The sequence below is a fragment of the Alosa alosa genome, chromosome 10, assembly GCF_017589495.1.
Source record: "Alosa alosa isolate M-15738 ecotype Scorff River chromosome 10, AALO_Geno_1.1, whole genome shotgun sequence".
NCBI lineage: Eukaryota > Metazoa > Chordata > Actinopteri > Clupeiformes > Clupeidae > Alosa > Alosa alosa.
Genome location: NC_063198.1, coordinates 24620203 through 24640556, shown reverse-complemented (window position 1 = coordinate 24640556; position 20354 = coordinate 24620203). Strand labels below are relative to the sequence as shown.

Sequence of the window (20354 nt, the reverse complement as noted above, 5' to 3'; positions counted from 1 at the left end):
GCGCAGTGAGCTGCCTGCTACAGCTGGCTTCGAGGGGAGCAGTGAGGGGTTAGATGCCTTGCTCAAGGGCACTTCAGCCGTTCCCACTGGTCGGGGCTCAAACTGGCAACCCTCCGGTTACAGGCCCGGAGTGCTAACCAGTGGGCTACAGCTGCCCCAAAAAGGATCTTTTAGCAATCAAGTAAAACATATATATTTAATACAGATAAAGAAGGTGTCCTTCATACTGCTAGAACACATTGCAGCATTTGATTGGTGTCTACTACCCAGCTTTTTGTAATTGTGACCTAGTTTACAGCAATGTTCACTTGAATATACAACTGTGTCTGAACAGGGCAATCAACAATATATGTCAGGAATCTTTACTAACCCCTTTACAAGTGAGTTGTTTATGAGTTACTGTCAACACCAATGTGACAAGTTTGTTACCTGGGTATATAAAAACACATTTAGCACTGATTTAAAAACCAAACCCTGACTAAGACAAGTGAGTTGGACCTCGGTATAATGTCTCATCTGAAGGACGCAGCTCTCTTCCTGTGTGCTTAGTTCTTATCAAATCAAATAAAAAAAGTTTACAATGACAAAAGACTGATTATATTAAATAGAAAATGTAGACAAAATGTTAAAGAAAAAATAATACAACCTCTGAGGCTGTAGGACCCCCAGGATGGGAAAGAACAGTCAGTGTAAGTCAGTGAATATTTACTGCTGTGAGATTTTGCGCATCAAACATTAGTGTTCACCTTGTGGCTGCTAATGGCTAGACAAATGGTACATAGACTTTAGACCAAATGGGGAAACTGAACCAGAGATGCATACACAGTACAACTACCATACATAACAGGCTACTACTATCTGATCACTGCTTGGGAGTGGACATTGAGATGTCTTGAGAATCCTTCTGTAAATTGCCAAAGCAACTGTTTATATGACTGGCCACTGATAATTGTTCTCATCCAAGTTATCTATATCTAGGAGCCATATGCAATATAGTATTACTTGTTGGATGTCGTATTCACTTCAGCTGTGACTTCTCAACATTCTCCACTCCTTGTATATGTTTAGTAATCTTAGACGGCACCTCTGTCTAAAATGACAGCGATGTAGGCCTGGGTCTATCATAGCTACTTGAACTCGGGGGAGTGTCTGTGACCTTGTTGCTCACACCATGCTTCTCTAGTCTTAGCAAGTGTGTCTCAACCATAGGGTCTCAACTGGCGAGTCACTTACCAACTTCTCACTCTTAGGTGTTGCTGCCACCTTATGATGAGGTGAAATTACATGACAGACACATGAGAATCCACTTGATGGGTAAATGTGGTTGGGGCACAGAGGACAATATGTTTTCTACAGGTTTAAGAGTGCAAATTATCTATTAGATTTACATATGCAATAGAAAGCCAGATTTATAGTCTCTCTATAATGTTTTTACATTTTATTCTAACATTTTAATTCTTAGTTCTTGTATATTTTTAAGTGTCTTCTTGAACATATTTTCATGTCCAAAATATTGCATTTCTGCAGTAAAGTGCAGTAGGCTACTTTGTGCAATGCTGTCTTTTCCAAAATATTGCATTTCCTGCCTGCACAACAGCAGTGTTGATACAGAAAAATGCAGTGTCAGGCACTTGAAGTTGTGCAGTTATTTTTTTGTAAGGGAAGATAATGTATAATCCCCAGGATTAACATCGGCCTACTGTATTCTGTACTGTCCCATTTTTCTCAAAGGGACTTACAATACAGATATTAGTTATATATATCATAAATATCATTGAGAGGTTAGGTTGCTGTGACATGTCATTCGCAACAAATAATGAGATAGGGCCATCGTTATTTCTGCCTCCCATTGTGAGCTCAACTGATAATGAATCCCTGACATTTTCTGTCTGCAGGGTTTCCTCTATAATGGACTATCTACATCTGTGGGCAAGAGGGCTCATAGGGTCAGCTCTTGTACAACGGTGTGTTCCTTTGGAGATGGTCTTTGAAGTGGTTAGCATACTGCTTGTATTTTGATCCATGTTATATAACGGAGCTATTAGGGGGATATGTATCCCCTGGGATATTTGTGGATGATTTGTAGGAAAATGATTGATCAGGTCAAGCATGAAAGAGAGATTTAGAGGAGCAATGTCCCACCAGTTCTATCTTCACATTCCATCAGATGTGTGTAATCATACTTACACTCCTTTGATTTACTCTATTTCTGTGTAATTGTTTCATGTACGGTATGAAAGGGGTAATTAAATCTATCCCCTGCAATGCACTGAACTCCACTATTCTATGAGTAAAATGCTAGCAATATCTATTTAGTAAAATGACTGCTCCAGTTTTCTGAGCATTTATGATTTTTTTCTATATTTGAATGCAAACTATCAGTTTTGGCCACAATCTTACATACGGTTCCTTTAAGGACAAGCTATATGACGAGAGAGTTTAACTGTCGCTTTCTCCATTGTGTAGGCTACAACTTTAAACTTCATCTCAGAATGTATATGTGATATCCAGTACTACTGTAATCTCAGAATGTATATGATATACAGTACTACTGTATCTATTGATATTAATGTGATTAGTCAATTATAACATCTCTAAAATGGATGTAGGGATGTTGGAAGAAAGCATGAGACTGACAGACAAAATTCAAGAGGGAACACTTTACAAAGAATCTTTCTGTGTGCATGTGAAATACACTTAAAAGAAACTTACTCTTAACTGGCTTTTACAGAAATCATGATAGGAAACAATGCACACCATTGTTAAACAGAGGATTGTATTTTGTATGCTGGGGGCAAAAACATGATGAACAGAACATACTAACTAATTTAACAAATCCTCTCATCCCCTAATACAATATCTACACAAACTGGCTTAATGGACAATTAACCGGACCGTGGAGAGCACAACACAATAAAGTGAATTTCTGATTTTCACAGGTGTGACTTATCATTAGTTTGCCATATTGCTCTCTGTCTGGACAAAAAGATGGAAAATGTTTACATTAACATAGCAATGCACCATCAATGGCAGAAAGCAAGCAGAAATCATTTTACATTGTTGGGCCCTATTTTCGACCTGGCGAATGGCAGAAAACGGGTTATTTTCTTGGCGCAACGTTTGAATTCTTATTTTTCACGTCTCTTTTTTTGAGCAACGCGCCAAGGGGTGTGGCAACTAACGACCAGAGGAGGGATCTGGCGCGTTGTCCATCCTCAAACGCACACTGGCGCACATCCATGCAAAACATTACAAATTACACGATTACAATGGGAGACATAATTAGAATAAAGATATTACAAAATACATTTCGCAATGGGTAGTTATTCACCATCATTTGCAAATTGGTATAGACGGCAAATATGAAGCACAGCTGAAGACGCACTGTCACGAGATGTAAGCAACTCCTCTGCAGGATAAACGTTTTTTATTCAGTCATTCGAACATTATTGGGGTAAGTGTTGTTTTTTCCAAGGCTATGTTTTCGATGGTAACCCATTGTCAGTCAATAGTGAAAGTAATTAACTGTGTATTTACTGTTTTGTCGTTGACTGACACCACGGTGAAGTTAGTTTCACTTTGTCAATGAGTTCAAACTAGATGTACCGCATAGTGGTGCAAAATATGACCACCGCTCAGTCCTGTACATCCGTTCCGTGAAAATAAATCACAGTAATCAATTTGTCTCCATCTTTTACTCCATCCCCCACTCTTGAAACTTTTGTGTATGCTTGTTTGGCATGCCTGTGTGTGTGCGTGCGGCTGCACAGAAAGTAGCCTACTGGCGCTGCAAAGGTGAATAGATTGTAAAATAGCCAAAAAAGTTGTAGCATTGTTATAAAACCTTTAAAATCTCTAAACAATCACAAGTATAGGGCAGTTCATCACAGTTCATCCATTGCAACTGGATTGATGAAAGGTCACTTACACCTGTAGGCTACTTTGTATTTGGGAAAAGCAGAAGGTAGAAGCATAATGTATGTATTTATTTATTATTCAACAAAACAATCCCTGTTAGTTCCATGCAGTTTTCAACAGCTATCAAGAAGAGAAGTCATGCAGTGTTTCCCACAGAATTGGATTCAATTTGTGGCGGTAGCTGACTTGGACAACGTCTTGGTAGTGTATAGGTCTAATTGAGTGCCTGTCACAGACGTTCGTGAGGGAACCTTTGCCAATTGCAATTGTAACACAGTTTAAAGGCTGCTGATGTGTGGATGCAATTCATAACGTTTTCTAAATAGTTAAAATAAAGGTTCGTACTTCTCCTTGGGACAAGCACTTTTGGAAAACACTTTTCCACTTCCATTTATATCGGGATTTTGCAAACATTCAGAGTCAATAAAATGAGCCCTTCAACGAATTGACAAGCAGCTGTAAGTAGGCTAAGCATGCTAAATTCGACATCCAAACAGTAGCCTATTCTAACGTTAGCTTTGAGATACTGCTTGATTGCATAACTTAACTTAGGCTACATTGAAGAGACTAAACTATGTTGTGATAAGATCTTAGCAGAGTTAACTTCAATGCAGCAGTTTTGAACAAATTTGCGCAGCATGGTCACGATGCTAAGCGGATTTAATAGCAATTTAGCCAGACGTCTTCTATGCAATGCTTCTATGTGGCAACAACAATCCTTCAACAATCGTGAATATTTTGTTAAATGCACATGCAGAGGAGGGGCAGCAGGCTACGAGAGAGAGCGGGGCGGGGCAAGGAAAGGCAGCGTGCGTAAAAAGCGCAGCTCAATGGCAATGCAAGGATTTGATCTTATATTTAATTTAAATTAAATTACATTAAATTGTGGCGGCCGATTTTTATTGTGTGGCGCCCAGCCACAGATTAGTCAATGTATGGGAAACACTGTCATGTCATGGATTTTTGTGAATGTTTCTTCTTCTACATATGCATAAGTTTAGTCATCTAGTTCATATGATATTCAGCTTTATTGTCAATGCACAAATTAAATACCAGTAGTCTAAAACAAAATGCAGTTTTACCCAGTGGTGCAAATAACTGACATGTCCAAAAGGGCCTTCATGAAATGCGTTGCTCGACTGTTCATACACATTTTATCGGGCCAAGTTGAAGAGCTACCGTCCGTTATTGTTCGTGCAAATAGGCTGATTCGTGTTCCCTTGCATTTTGCAACTATGAGGTCCATGGTTAGTCTGCTCAATCTTTTAAGAAATCGAAAAAGAAATCGCCGGCAGATCAGGCTGAGTTCACCCAGCCTAGTCCATGGTAGGCACCTGATAGAAATATTGTTTAATTTTGCGATTGAGATCCACGCACTGGCGCCCCCCCGCGACGTGTTCGCCCCCCCGGTTTCAGAGCTATTCTAAATGCAAAAATGCATAGAGGGAGTTATGACAAAACTGTATGCTAGGCCTATTACACAACATAAATGGTCACTAGGCTATGCTGGCGACCCAAATAAAATCTCCTTTGGGAACTAATGGCTTACAGTATCAAGCGGACTTAAGCTGCCACCTCTTGGCGACAAGTTAATAGTTTTGCATATCAGTAGTAATACATTGCACGCAGCTGTGTTAATCACGGAAAGCGCGAATGAAGTGGACACTTTAAATGGAACCCAACCCACTGTACAGTAGCTCAAGGTCTGTGGCTAAAGCAGCCATAATGAAAGCGTTATCATTGTTTGGATACTTCACACACACGTGTTTTTTAATCGCATAGACTACAACTACCAAGCTGGAATCAAAGCACATCGTGTAGGTACAGCCCTGCCCTGGTACATCTCTCAACGTGCGCTCTAAAGCATTTGGTTTAAATGGAGATGTAGATCATCACGGGTGTGTTAATAAATCTACATTGCGGCGAGTTGACACAAATTATTCACTTTGACGAATTTATGTAGTTTCAGTCCTTACTTTGGGTCATGCTCTTCCTTACTTGAATCACCTTTGAAAATAGAGGATTGAAGTAGCCTATGGGTGTTTGGGAATGAAAGTTGACTCAGATGCTTTTTGACACTTTGAGCATAAATGTCCCAGCCCGGTGTGTGGGATGCATCATAGACAGGTTATCTTTCAGGTAGCCTATATATTTTCCATTAAAAAAACATCACGTAGCGAACGTGTTGTGGCCAACTCACTTAGCTCCTGTTAGTAGCCTAGGTTATGGTCATAAGCAAATGAGATGACAGTCGAAAGATACAATTATTGCTGCTATCAATTTGCTTGGTATAACCGCATTTATAGTTTTCTACAAATGCAATCAAATTGGCCTCCATCACTCAACCAATGCTAACGGTAACAATATTGTACCTAGGTCCTATAGCTATTGATATTATAAGATTAACGTACCTGCAGTAAAAACCATGTCCGATAAACATTCTCAGATTTATTTCGGCTTCAAGAAGAAATGGGAATTACATTTCATGTGAAAATCGTCCTATCCTTATTAGACGTTCTCTGCGGTAAACTAGTCCTTGTAGGAAGCGTCCATTGTTTTTCCAACCCACTTTAGATTAACTTCCAACAAAATTACATCTCACTGCAACGATGCGCCATCTGGTGGACAAACGACTATGTATCGCCAATACTGGAAATGCAGCCATGATGATGATGATGAATATTTGGTTTTCCTTTAATCCTACTGAATTTGTAATTATGTATCGGCCGTTCTAATTGCCGATACCGATAGTATGTGCGTGCCTGTGTGTGTGCGTGTGTATATGTGTGCACCGCCATCAACAGGCCAATGAGTGTACAGTCACTAAATGTACACATAACTTAAATTTTTAGACCCCCCCATGGATGAAATTCTACGAAACTTGGCATACCCCCAGAGAATGGCAGGTTAATCATACACATACAATTTGGTGCAGTTCTGAACATCTTAACTGAAGAGAGGGGCGATTAAAGCAGAATGATATTGCATTTTCATTTTTTTACCGGGGGGGTAAAAAAAAACATTTGACAATCACTATATGACCGCTTCCCTAGCGGCGGTCATAATAATAATAGACGAGTGCAAATGCGTGTAGGCTACAGTATATTATGCTAGGTTTTAGTAAAGCATGATCTAGTGAAATAACTGTTCCATATGGTCTTGCGTGCACTGCAAGCAGATTCCTTCAAGTAAGCCACTGACTATGACAATATCGATGAGCTGTTTAAAATTGCGCTCCAAGCTGTTAAAGGGAATGACAGATGCCATTCTTATTGGTTTAAATGTTGTTACGCCCAATACACACCCATTACTGATTAAAAAACCTAGGAGCATCATCCGCCTGACGTTTGATAACGACTCCCAATGTGGACTGGACATCCCAGTAAATTTAAATAAGCTTTTCGCCAGTGACCATGCGTTAGACTGTCATGATAGGGCCCGTTGTGTGAACTGCATGATCGCAACTCACCTTACGTCTTTATTCTGACACAATGCTGGTGCTTCACTCCCCTCCCTGAAGGACATTTACACCTCCCACCTCACCCGCAAGGCGACCACAATTGTGAGTGATGCAAGTCACCCCGCTCACAATTTGTTTGATTTACTGCCCTCTGGGAAGAGGTTCAGAAGCCTGCGCTCCCGCACCACCAGACTCACCAACAGCTTCATACACCAGACTGTTAGGATCCTGAACTCTCTCCCCCCTCCACCCTCAGCTACATAACATCCTGGACTTTTAGACCCACAATGGCTGCCTTGCACTACTCCACTTGTACACTTGCACACTAGCAACTTGTTGTTGTTGTCCTGTTGTCCTGAACACTTCTGAACACACTTCTGCTGCTCTTACATAACTTGCACCACTATGCCACTTGCATACTTAGGTCAAACAAAACTACCTCAGCCATTTATTGGCCTGACTTTTGCACTATTATATTGACTGTCTACTGTATGCACAATTGCACAATTTTCTTATTTTTATTCTTATTTTTACTTTTTATATTGTTTACTTGAATGTTATGTTTGTCTGTGGACCTAATTGGTAAAATATGTCTTGTCTCCACCGTGGGATAGGAAACGCAATTTCGATCTCTTTGTATGTCTTGACATGTGAAGAAATTGACAAGAGCTGCCATCACCCACTCAGCAATAATGCCAAGACGAGTGCTTCCTATATGAAAAAAGTAATCCTTAGTCTTTCATAGGGGTAAAAATGACTGTCTTCCCCTTACAGATGCCCTACTGTTCATCATGAAAATATTACAACAATGCAACATTTCCTCACAGATTACTTGATGAAATAATAAGATTTTAATATCAGCATATTCCTGCCATAGGCTTTTCTTAGGTTCAATATTTGCTTTTGACATTTTAAAACGCCTCTAGACATATTATAATGCTACAATAATTATGCAGTTGTCATTTATTCGTTTGTGGTGGTTGTATGTACTTGATGACAATTTAGAGAGAAAAAAGTATAACATCTGAAAACATAAAAAAATAAATTGTGGAAACGAGTGTGTGTTGTGATTGAATTGCCTTACCATTGACCTCAGCCAGGGTCCTCATGATTAGCTCTCCACTCTCATGTGCCACCTCACAGGTGAAGTTACTCATCTTCCTCTCTTCGGGTTACACAGTGAGCACGACTCTCTTCTGGAAGGTTCCGTCTCCATTAGGCAGCGTCTCCCCCACATCCACGTCATCCCACATCTCTTCTCCATCTCTCTTCCAGGTGATCATCACTCCATCAGGTGATCATCACTCCATCAGGGTAGAAACCTGTAGCATGGCACACCACTGGAGAGGAGTAGGAGCAGCTCAAGAACACAGAGACATCTGGAGGAACTGGGGAAATAAGGAGAGGAAAGAGACACTGAGGAAACTGTTCCAACCCTATTCCCTATTTGTATCTTTCAAGTTAAGGAAAGCAAAGTATTTCAAATATGACGGCACAGAAGTACACAAGCTGTGCAAGTACAAGGTCACAAAAGCACAGACAGGGCTTCCACTTTGACTGGCAGTATTTGCACAATAACGGTGGTCTACTGCAACTAAAATCTATACTCAAGAAACCTGAAAGAAACATGTTTCACAAACAACATGTTACATTCCTTGAAATGTGATGTTTTGTTTAGTGGCTTGTGAGTTTTTAAGTCACTAAAGGACCCCTGTGCGCAGAACCCCCCATACTGTGTGCAGTGTCCTCTATACTGGGTGCAGTGTACTCATGATGGATTACTGAACGGACCTACTGGGCCCAGGCCCAGGGGCCCAAGGGGTCAGGGGGCCCTGAAGCCCAAGCCTTTGCATGGAATCATTGCCTCAATATCAACAAATCAGGATGTAGGCTATGAATCTGATTGAATTTATGCTGCTTTCGAGATGTCTCGTAAATCATCGTACACTCACCCGTACAACATGTATGAATGAGTGGCTTTAGGAACGCCTTTCTCTCGAGCCACGAGGGGCATTAGCAGGAGTCTAGTCATTGTTATTGTTTTATGCTACATGTAGCCTCTAGCTAAACGGCTGGAAAACAAATTGTTACAGCAAGACCGTGCAATGCATGAATTGGTGACCGGATTGAAGCAGCAATGTAATCTAGTGTGTAAGAGCATTACATCAACTTTAACATGACCAACACAGTACATATGCAAAAAAATACATGTCATCTCATCTCAACTATGGGCGCAGCCATGTTTGTTGTAAGGTCGTCCGTCCACCTCGGGGTACCCTCAAGTACTCCGAGGTAAAGTGGGCGTGCCTGCCCAAAATGCCGCAAGAAAGCTGGGTAATTTACACTTTCCAACTCGGGCGGCGGATTTACGAGACATTTACGAGACATCTCGAAAGCAGCATTAGTATTGGTCATCTCCAAAATGCACCAGAATACAGGAAATCACATCAAACAAATTAAAAATTTTCTGGGGGAGGACCCCCAACCCCCCCCCCTCCCACATATACGACAATAAGTGGGGGGCCCTTAATACATCTGGGCCCAGGGGCCCGAAAGTTCATAATCCGCCCATGAGTGTACTATATTGTGTGCAGTGTCCTCTATACTGTGTGCAGTGTACTATACTGTGTGCAGTGTCCTCTATACTGTGTGTAGTGTCCACTTACTATACTGTAGACACTGTTGTTGTCAGAGTTGTGTGTGAGCTGATGTACCTTTCCTTCCCAGGCAGCTGCTGCCATACTGAACATACTTCTTCAGCCAATCAGTGCAATCCTGGGAGAAGTAGGCTTTTCGGCCCTGAACCTGGGAGTCGAGCCGGTCCCATTTGTGTTTAGTGGGGACCGCCTGGGGCACTGAAGCCACCCATCTCATGTTAGCCAGATCCAGCGAGATGAAATCTGCTCCTTCATAGCCATACTGCTCACTGCCACTGGTGTCTTTGCCATCATCATAATGGCAGCCATACATTCTCTGAAACACATGCGCCCCTAAGAGACAGGGAAGAGGAATAAGGACAAATGCCGCCGTGGCCCACTGGTTAGAACTCTGGACTTGTAACCAGAGGGTTGCCGGTTGGAGCCCCGACAAGGCACCTAACCCCTCACTGCTCCCCGAGCGCCGCCATTGTAGCAGGCAGCTCACTGCGCCGGGATTAGTGTGTGCTTCACCTCACTGTGTGTTCACTGTGTGCTGTGTTTCACTAATTCACGATTGGGTTAAATGCAGAGACCAAATTTCCCTCACAGGATCAAAAAAGTATATATACTTATACTTATATAAATGACACATACAATATATGATCCAAGAAGTTCCTGTGAGCCTGTATACTCTTATTTACGGTGTGGTTTGTTTTCCTGTGAGCCTGTATTCTCTTATTTACGGTGTGGTTTGTTTCTTCAATCCTCTGACTCACTGGTCCCGTTTGATGTACATGAATTAAACTATTTGTTTTTCAATGGAAATCTCCATTGAAGTTGTCTTTTGTTCCAGGGCTAGGCTTAAAGGAACACATCAACTTTTGGGAAAATTCGTTTATTTGGTTCAACTCACCATCGGTCTGATTAAAGCGCAGTTTTAAAATCTCAATGTCCGCTTTGAGGGCCTGCTTAGCAGTCCTGGCCAGCTTGGTCTCCTCTTCCCAGTACTGCTGATCCAGATTATCCTCCATCCACCTTTGCATGGGAGCTATCCTCTGTGTGTTGCTGTCATAGTAACAGACAGCCACATCATCCACCATTCCAACTGCTACAAACTCAGGGAAGCCTGGGATTCCTGGTGTAGCCATGTAGAAGAAGTACTGCAGGGAATGGATAGCTGAACAGCACAGGACAAGGACAGCGACAAACTCTTTCAAGCAGCAAAGACTGTTGTTTCAAAGTAGGCAACGGGCTACAGGGAGCTAGAATGTATTGATATTCAGGTAGTGCATCCCAAATATTTTAAATGAAAGGGCTTTAAGCTCAGTTGCTAGCACTCTCGATTTCTTTTTCCGGAGTGCAGTATGGGTTCGAGTCTGACCGGGTGCAGTAGGCCTATGGGTTCGCAGGGCTGCCAACTCTCACGCAATGGCCGTGACACTCACTCATTTGATTGGCTTCATACGCTCTCACGCCACACCCCCGATTTCACATGCTGAAGTGTCACCCCGGTCGGTCAAATAACGTCAGGTGACCAGATGTCATCCTTTCCCCAGCATGTCCTCTATTTGAGATCTATCACACAAACAAGCATATGACGTGAACAAGCGGAATCTATGCTTTCCAATGATATTAGCGCTAAGTTACTGTGATAAATGATTTGCGAGAAAATTAACATACATGAAATGTAATCATATTTGAATTTTGAACTCTACACACCCATTACTCTCGGTTCAATATCTCACAAACTCTTCACTCAACGCATGGCAAACCCTATGTCACGATAAACAGCTGACCTTGCCAATACGAGGATATAAAGCACGTCTCTGTACAATAAGTGATTCCCGAGTACAGTAATCCGGTTTTGAAATTGCAACACATCTCTACATGGTCTCCAACTTTCGGCCAGGGCGGAATTCTGATGTATTATTCTAATTCTATTATTCTGATGCTTTTTACTCAGGGCAGTAGTTTTCAGATTGCCTTATGTGCATACATAATTGCAAAAGGGTTATATTTGTCTTCAGATTAGCAAACAGAATGTGCCTTTGCAACATTGGATGAATGGTTGCTGATAATGGGCAATTATGTAAGCACATAATGTAAACTGCTGCCCTGATAAAAAAAAAAAAGATAATATAAGTGCAGGGCTTAAATTTCACTGCGGGATTGCGGGTATTGCGCATAATTTGTTCAAGTCCCGCAACTCTAGACATCATAATGCGAGAAATTCCGCGATACACTTTTACAGCCTGTCTGATGACGTTAACATAATCATGAAGTGGCGGATAAGCGGTGCTATTGACCGGACGGATCAACTACCAAGTTTAATTGAACATAGCCTCATGCAGCACACACACACGGAGAGAGAGAGAGAGAACCACTTTGGCTTTACGCCAAATAGGCTACGCAACCATGGCAAACTTTACATGAGGAAAGAGCTCCTTGGTAACTGTCCTGCTAGCTCAGGTCACGTCAACACTTGATCCCAGAAAGATTGTCTTCAACTTGTTAGTTTTTGAACATTTATTTTATCTAATGACATAGAAAACATAATGAAAACATTGCATGAATTGAATTGCATGAGTTCATAACACATTCATAGCAGCTGTCATGAACTGCACATAAAGCATTCATGACTGTTTCATGAGACATGACTCAACATTCATACCAAACCTTTCATGAATGTGGAACACAGCACATCTGAGTCAATGGGCTACTCCAGTACCAAAAAGACAGAACATGGTCAAGCAAATAATTTTTGTTTCATAAAAATGTATTTGTTTTATGATGTAACCTTTGCAGATGATTTCTCATCTTTTGCTTCTGGGAATGTTCAACCGTTCCAGGTTATACAAATACGGGTCAGCTGAATGTAGTTAGTTAGCTAGTTTACCTCCCAGTGTTAAACTCAGTGATTACGAATACTTCACAACTTGTATAGTAAAGTGACATTCGATGTAGACTTCATAAGATATTCATGAAATATTTACAAAGGCTGGAGAGATTAAATTAATGGTATCCGGGTTACACAAATACGATGTTGGACTTTTATATTAGTTTTCGTTGTTCTGTCTTCCACATACATGAAAGGTTTGGTATGAATGTTCAGTCATGTCTCATGAAACAGTCATGAATGCTTTATGTGCAGTTTATGACAGCTGCTATGAATGTGTTATGAACTCACCCGTCAAGTAAAGTGTTACCAAGATATGCCTAAGTGTTATAGTTTAAACGTCAATATGAAGCATTCAAATTACTAAATATGTTTAGCTACTAGTAATTACTAGTAAAATGCTATACATTAAAAAATACATTATTAACTAAATACACTCTATATGAATTTAAAAATATATGAAATAGAAACATATCACGTAAGCCATCATTTTCAGTGTGTGTTTGTGTGTGTGGAAAGAGTCAAGCAGAATCTAGGATGTCCACTGTTGTGAATGATCCCACTACAGTATATATTACTGATGACGTCAGGGTGGTGGGGGCCCCAAAATCAAACACATTTTAAAAAAAGTATCGAAGAAGTATCGAAATCGCAATTCTTCACTTGGTATCAGAATCGACCCCCCCCTCCTCCTCCCCAAATTGTGTAAATCCCCCCTTCATGAATAACCTAAGGGGGGAATTCCCCCCCATTTTGAAAAATGAATTTTAAGCCCTGTAAGTGTCTCCAAACTTTTTACTGGTAGTGTATATATGGTCATTACAATGACCACAAACTACCTTATCTTAGATTTGACCATATCTGAAGTGAAACTCAGCAAATATGGTTTGTGGTTGGGAACTTATGGCAGTATCATCATAACTATGGCTTAGGCTGCAGCACAGATATTTCCATCCATAGATAAAAATAAGCAAGTCTAACCTCTGAATTGTGTTTGAAACTGCACCTGATTGATGCATTTAAACGCTAAAATATACAATTTTTCCGTCTGGGTAGAGCCCCCCCAGACCACCCTAGGGTGATAGAACATCATAGGAACGCAGGTCAAGCCAATAAACAAAACATTTTACTTCTATTTTATTTGGTAGGCCTAAGGATTACAGTTGATTTAAATCAGTGGTTCTTATTCTTTAGAATTTAAGTGGTCCTAGTAGATTCCTTTGGTACCCTAAAGTTATTTTAACTCTGGGACCCTGGTCCCAACACTGAGAACCACTGATGGTATGAAATGGTATATATTTTTTATTTTTTGCTGTACACTAGTTACTGTAGGAAATCTAACTTGTGACTGAAGGGTGGCGGTACGATCCCTGACTACAGTAGTAGGAAAAATGTGGGTGGGGGTAGCGATTGAACAGCGCTCTTCCACATCCACGGATGAGGTGCCCTTGCCCTGCCCGGGCGCCAGGATTAAGACTGCCCACTACTCTGGGTGTGTATGTGTGGATGTGAGAACAAATTATAAGTATACTTAGCCAATAAACCGGATTTACATTTACATTCACATGATGCTGAATGAGCCAAACAAAACAGCTGCGTAGCCTACACGGACACATTTTGGTTGGCCCCACTCCAAGGTTTTTTTGAAAAGTTGGCAGCTCTGGGTTCGAGTCTGACCCTGACTGAGTGCAGGGCTGAACCATGGTAAACACAATGCAGGTTATGGCATCTGTGAATGTTTGCATGCTGTCAGTGTGTTAATTATTTGTGCGCCTAAGCTGATGATGTTTGTAAGCCTTGGCATTCTGCTTTATTTCTCTGAAGTGTTCCTGAGTGTGTTGAGAATAATGGGATTTTCTGAATTTTCTGTATAACTCCTTTTAACTGAAGCTGAGCTTTTAACTATGTGCTAATCATAAGGCTAACAAAACTATGTGTAAAACTTAATTATTGCCTTTGAAATCATGTGGCACGTTTACAGTAATAAAAATGAAGTAGCCTAATCTCTGAGTTGTTTTGATGCAATTAGGCTAACGTTATCAGAAGTTAACATTTAGCTACTCCATAGCCTAACAAAGTTCCACAAAAAGAGATACTTACGACAGTGGACCAGCGCAAGGTGAAAATACCAGAAACAGAAAGGAATCACACCAGCCCTCTGAGATATCATGTTTTCTACTGGGACAGGTCAGGAGATTATTAACCTAATTCAATGCTGAAGCTGGCTCAACATCCTCTTTTGCTCCGGTTCTCGTCAAGATTTGATTTCACCTTAAAATGCGCGTTTGGGCCACTGAGTGGCACTGTTTACCTCAACATCGAGCAATCTGCAGATCAGGCTTTACCAGAACCCGGGCTAGGCCTAATCTGCATAATGGAAGACTCATTTTAAAGCCCCTTTAATAACCTGTAATAATAACCACAACATAACTACACTACCGCTCAAAAGTTTGGAGTCACTTAGAAATGTTCTTGTTTTCATCATTAATGTTGTAAATGACTGTGGTAGAAAGAAATGGCTGATCTTTAATACAATATCTACATTGCCCATTATCATGAACCGTTCCTCTAATGTTCAAAAGGCACATTCTGTTTACTAATCTGATAAGGCTATACTGAGAAAACATTGGAAACCCCTTTTGCAATTATGTAATGTAATCTGAAAACTGCTGCCCTGATTAAAAAAAACAATGTAACTGATTTCAGCTGGTATTCTAATGGAGTGGAATGGACATTTCCTTAAGTGACCCCAAACTTTTGAATAGCAGTGTACATTCATTAAAACAAACGTCAATTTTTGACAGGTTTGCTCATTAATGAGTTAAAAAGTAATAATCTTAACATATTTTAATGATAGCTTTACTTGTGTTTTATATTTCATGTTCTTATATTATATTTGAAGTGAAGTGACATAAAGTGTAAGCAGTTTTATACAATGAATGCATTAGTTCTAACTCATTCTCATAAACAAATTCTTAAAAACAAAATCATGTTTACAAAATGAAGTCACTGAGAGTTAAGGCAAGTTGCATAAAGCTATACAGTTTACATGAGTATGACACAGCACATTTTTTGCAGGGAAGAATACAATAAGATAGGTGAAAGCTGAGGGAATCACTGTATGAAACCAGACATAAAACAGTTGCCATTGTTTCCTGATGATCTGTGGCTTAATCATGCATGAAACTGACGGCCAGTTCATCCTAAGTTCATGTGTTATTAACAGCAAATACAGTAATTTAACTTTAGTTGTGTCTAAACAATTTCAACACACTTTCAAATGTACACTTTGTAGTGTAAATGTAACATTGTAGTGATTAGACAATTATCTGAAGTACCGACTTAAGTCACAAGATGGCAACAATTTTTTTCATCTCAGCATTCTTCCAAGAAGCAAGCAACCCTGTACATGTCATCTAGTTTGAGGATTTTCAAAAGTACCTTATTATAGATCTGTAGATACAGTATTGATAATGTAAATTGAAAATGCAAATTTTGTATCTGTCTAGCCCATACTAATGTCCTGTGCATGTGTTTATGTCTTCATATGCCATAACTCCATGTTTCTGCAGAACAGGAACCTGCTGGAAACTATTTTTTAAACTGAGTCAGTTAAACTGTAACTTAACGTTACTTTTATTTATTTTTTTCCCTGTATAAAAAATGAAATGAAATTAAAAATAAATACAGATTTCAAAATTGGCACTCTCCTAAAATAATGGTCATTTTTTTGACAAATTTCTTTTCTGCCAAAATCATAATTACATTTTTGGTTAACTTTTTGTGTTTTCTGAAAAAACAGAAGAAATAATGCCATTATTTTAGGAAGGTGACAAAATGATAGTCTGAGGACTATAAAAGTTTTAAAATAAACGTCGTAAAAAATACATCTTTTCCAGGTGAGCAGAGCTGTGGGTCATTTCAGATATAAACAGGAGAGGTGTTCAATATGTAGAGGATTTTCCACAGCGTCCAATCAACAATCGAGCCTATTTACATTACATTACATTTACATTACATTACATTTGGCTGACGCTTTTTAGCCAAAGCGACTAACAACATAGTAAACAGTTTAAGTTTTAGAGCAGTTCTCAACAATCTTGGGACAATTGAAAAACATTAGAGTACAGTAAGAATAAGTGCATCAGTGAGTGCTGTTTTTAACAGTTACTTGTCAGTTTGAGACCGGCTGGTGAGTGCTAGGATCAGTAAGACTTGTTGTAAGTGTTGCTATGAGAGGAGATGTTCTCTAAAGAGCTGGGTCTTCAGGAGTTTTCTGAAAATGGAGAAGGATGTCTCTGCCCTTGTAGGAGCTGGCAGTGTGTTCCACCAACGAGGAACAACAGATGAGAAAAGTTTGGATTGGCTTGAGCGTACCGGTGGTAGAGCTAGACGTCGTTCGTCTGAGGAGCGCAGCGGTCTGGAGGTAGCGTATGTCTGTATGAGGGCATTCAAGTAGGTGGGAGCAGAACCGGAGACTACTTTGTAGGCAAGCGTTAGAGCCTTGAATTTGATGCGGGCCGCCATAGGTAGCCAGTGTAGCTGGATGAGCAGCGGGGTAACATGTGCCCTTTTGGGTTGGTTGTAGACCAGGCGCGCCGCCGCGTTCTGGATCATCTGAAGTGGTTTCACTGCGCAGGCTGGGAGACCTGTCAGGAGGGCATTGCAGTAGTCGAGTCGTGAGATGACTATTGCCTGAACCAGAAGTTGGGTAGCATCTTGAGTCAAGTAAGTCCTGATTTTCCGTATGTTGTAGAGTGCGAAACGGCATGACCGGGCGACTGAGGCAACATGATCTGAGAAGTTTAGTTGGTTGTCAAGAACAACTCCTAGATTTTTTGCAGTCCTGGTAGGTGAAACAGACAGGGAGTCAAATTTGATGTTGATGTCGTGATGTATGGTAGGTTTAGCTGGGAGGACCAGCAGTTCAGTCTTTGAGAGGTTCAGCTGGAGGTGGTGTGCCTTCATCCATGTAGCTATGTCTGAGAGGCAATCCGAGATCCGTGCTGAAACCAAGGGGTCATCAGGTGGAAAGGACAGATAGAGCTGTGTGTCGTCTGCATAGCAGTGGTATGAGAAGCCATGCGATCGGATAATCTGTCCCAAGGAGGTGGTGTAGATAGCAAAGAGAAGGGGGGCCAGCACTGAACCCTGGAGGACCCCTGTGGTGAGATGGTGAGGTGCAGATAGCTGACCATCTTTACCATCAAAACCTCTATCTCTCTATCTTAGGCTCCTATTGAATTCAAGGATACTCTGACTACAAACCACAGACACAAGGAATACACAACAAAATTACAAATGACCATATGTACATTTACAGAAAGGATTCTGATTCACAACACTTTCAAGTCTGTGTCTCAATGACTATGGAAATATACCATAGTTTATCTTTTATTTCTTTGCACTTTGCAGGCTACATTCACAAATACATTAGTCTCTACATAAACAGAATATAGGAACAGGAAAATGTTTCAGATCCATCTTTTATTGCGACTGCAAGATTGGTAGCCCAATTAACAGTCAGTGACATGGTGACTTCTATTCTGTGCTATAAGCGACTGTCTGTGCGGCATACCCCTTTTCAACATGACTCCTAACCTTGGTTGAAAGATTACAGAAGCTAGGTTTAGCTGTGACAATATCCTGGGTAATATCCTAACATTTAATGCTATTTTCCTTAGTAAAATCCGCATTTGAAAGCCTTGTCACTAGTTTCCACAGTCTGTAGTTACTTTGCCTACTTAGACTCTGCATAATGAAAAAGCTTTGAATGTTCCTTTTCTTCTTTGGTGGCATAGCTGATATACAAAGCGCAAAAAGGGGCAAAATGTGCATGCTGAAGGGCAAAGGGAATATTACAGTGTTTTACACTGGCCTTTTTTGGGTTATGTATTGACATCCCTGATAACTTCACTCGCTTTTCTGACAGTGTCACTACAAAGTAGGCCTAGGCTATGCTTTGACGCTGTTGTGTGTGTCAGATAAACCCCCTTCGGTTTCAGCCAATCGAATGACAGTGTTTCTTTTACTGTCGTCCTGGCCGTCGGAATAGTCCAAATAGCACAAAGGAGTTCGCTAAAATATTGGTGGGGACAATTTTGTCATCTCAAAATTTTGATTGGGACTAATCACTAGCGTCCCACCCTAAACCTTCACCCATGGTTCCAGTCCTCTCATCATGAACACTGGAACTCTGCAAGGCTGTGTATCATCAATAACATCATCTTAAAGTTTGCAGATGACACCACAGTCATGGGTCTCACCAAGGGTGAGATGATGAGTCAGCAGTGGTGTGAAGCCAACAACCTCGTTGTAAACATCAGCAAGACCAAAGGAGATGGTAGTGGACATGAGGGGTGAGCAACAACATCAGCCACTACTGATTGGTGATCGACGTCGTCGAGAGAGTGGACAGCTACAAGTTCCTTGGTGTCCACATGAGTCAAGACCTCAAGTGGTGCATAGCTGATAAAGAGTACCAACCAAAGGATGTCCTTCCAGAGACGATTGAGAACGTTTGGCATGTCATCCCAGGTCCTCACCAACTCCTTCAGATGCACTGTGGAAACCCTACTAACCTGCTCCATAGCTGTGTGGTTTGGTAACAGTACATGCCTCTGTGTGTGCGTGTTACTGTGTATAGTATATGTGTGTGCGCATGTTTGTTTGTGTGTACATCATATGTGTGTGCATTTGTTTGTTTATGTGTGTAGTACGTGCTCCATAGCTGTATGGTTTGGTAACAGTACAGGGTAGGACAAGAGGGGACTGCAGAGGGAGTTGATGGTGGCCCAGCAGGTCACAGGGACGGATCTGCCATCACTTCAGGACCTATTGACCCTTTCATGGTCCATGGCACAGGAAAATGTGCATGCATATTGGGGTCAGAAAGCTTTCCACCTCATTGAATTGTGTGTGTGAATTGACTGAAACATCAACAAAACGTCAAGAAAGATGCCTACTTGTACTACTTTTTTGTGTGTATATGTAACGGATGCCAGCTGGTATAGCTATGTGCGTGTGGAACGTTGGTAAACCTCACTCCCAGATGAAGAGTGCTGGCATGAAAGCTAGCAGCCTGGGCTTTTAGCACGATCGTCAGCACGCTCGACTCCCATTCCGAGGTGCTGCTGTTTCGCTGGGTTCGAGTCCGGGCATGTGCAGAGCTGAATCACACAAGTTCAACACAACGTAGGTTATATATACAAACTATGCTCGTCTACCCATTCTGTTATCAGCTCAGGGTCAGGCAGACAATCGCCATTAGCTAAGACTAATTTATTAAGATACGGTTTATGGTCCTGGGGTGACAATGACAGTGCATACCTTGATAGCTCAACATGCCGGTCTATTAGCCACGCCATTTTTCTGACCCCTATGCTGCACGCACACCCAACCTAGGCTCTGGATGTTTACAAACATTGAAGGGGTCTATAAG

The 20354-nt window shown here is 41.0% G+C and overlaps 1 pseudogene; it reads right to left on the bottom strand.

Annotated features, from left to right (window-relative positions):
• Positions 1–7977: 7977 nt before the first annotated feature.
• On the bottom strand, positions 7978–20258 carry LOC125301790 (annotated as a pseudogene).
• Between the last annotated feature and the right edge of the window lie 96 nt (positions 20259–20354).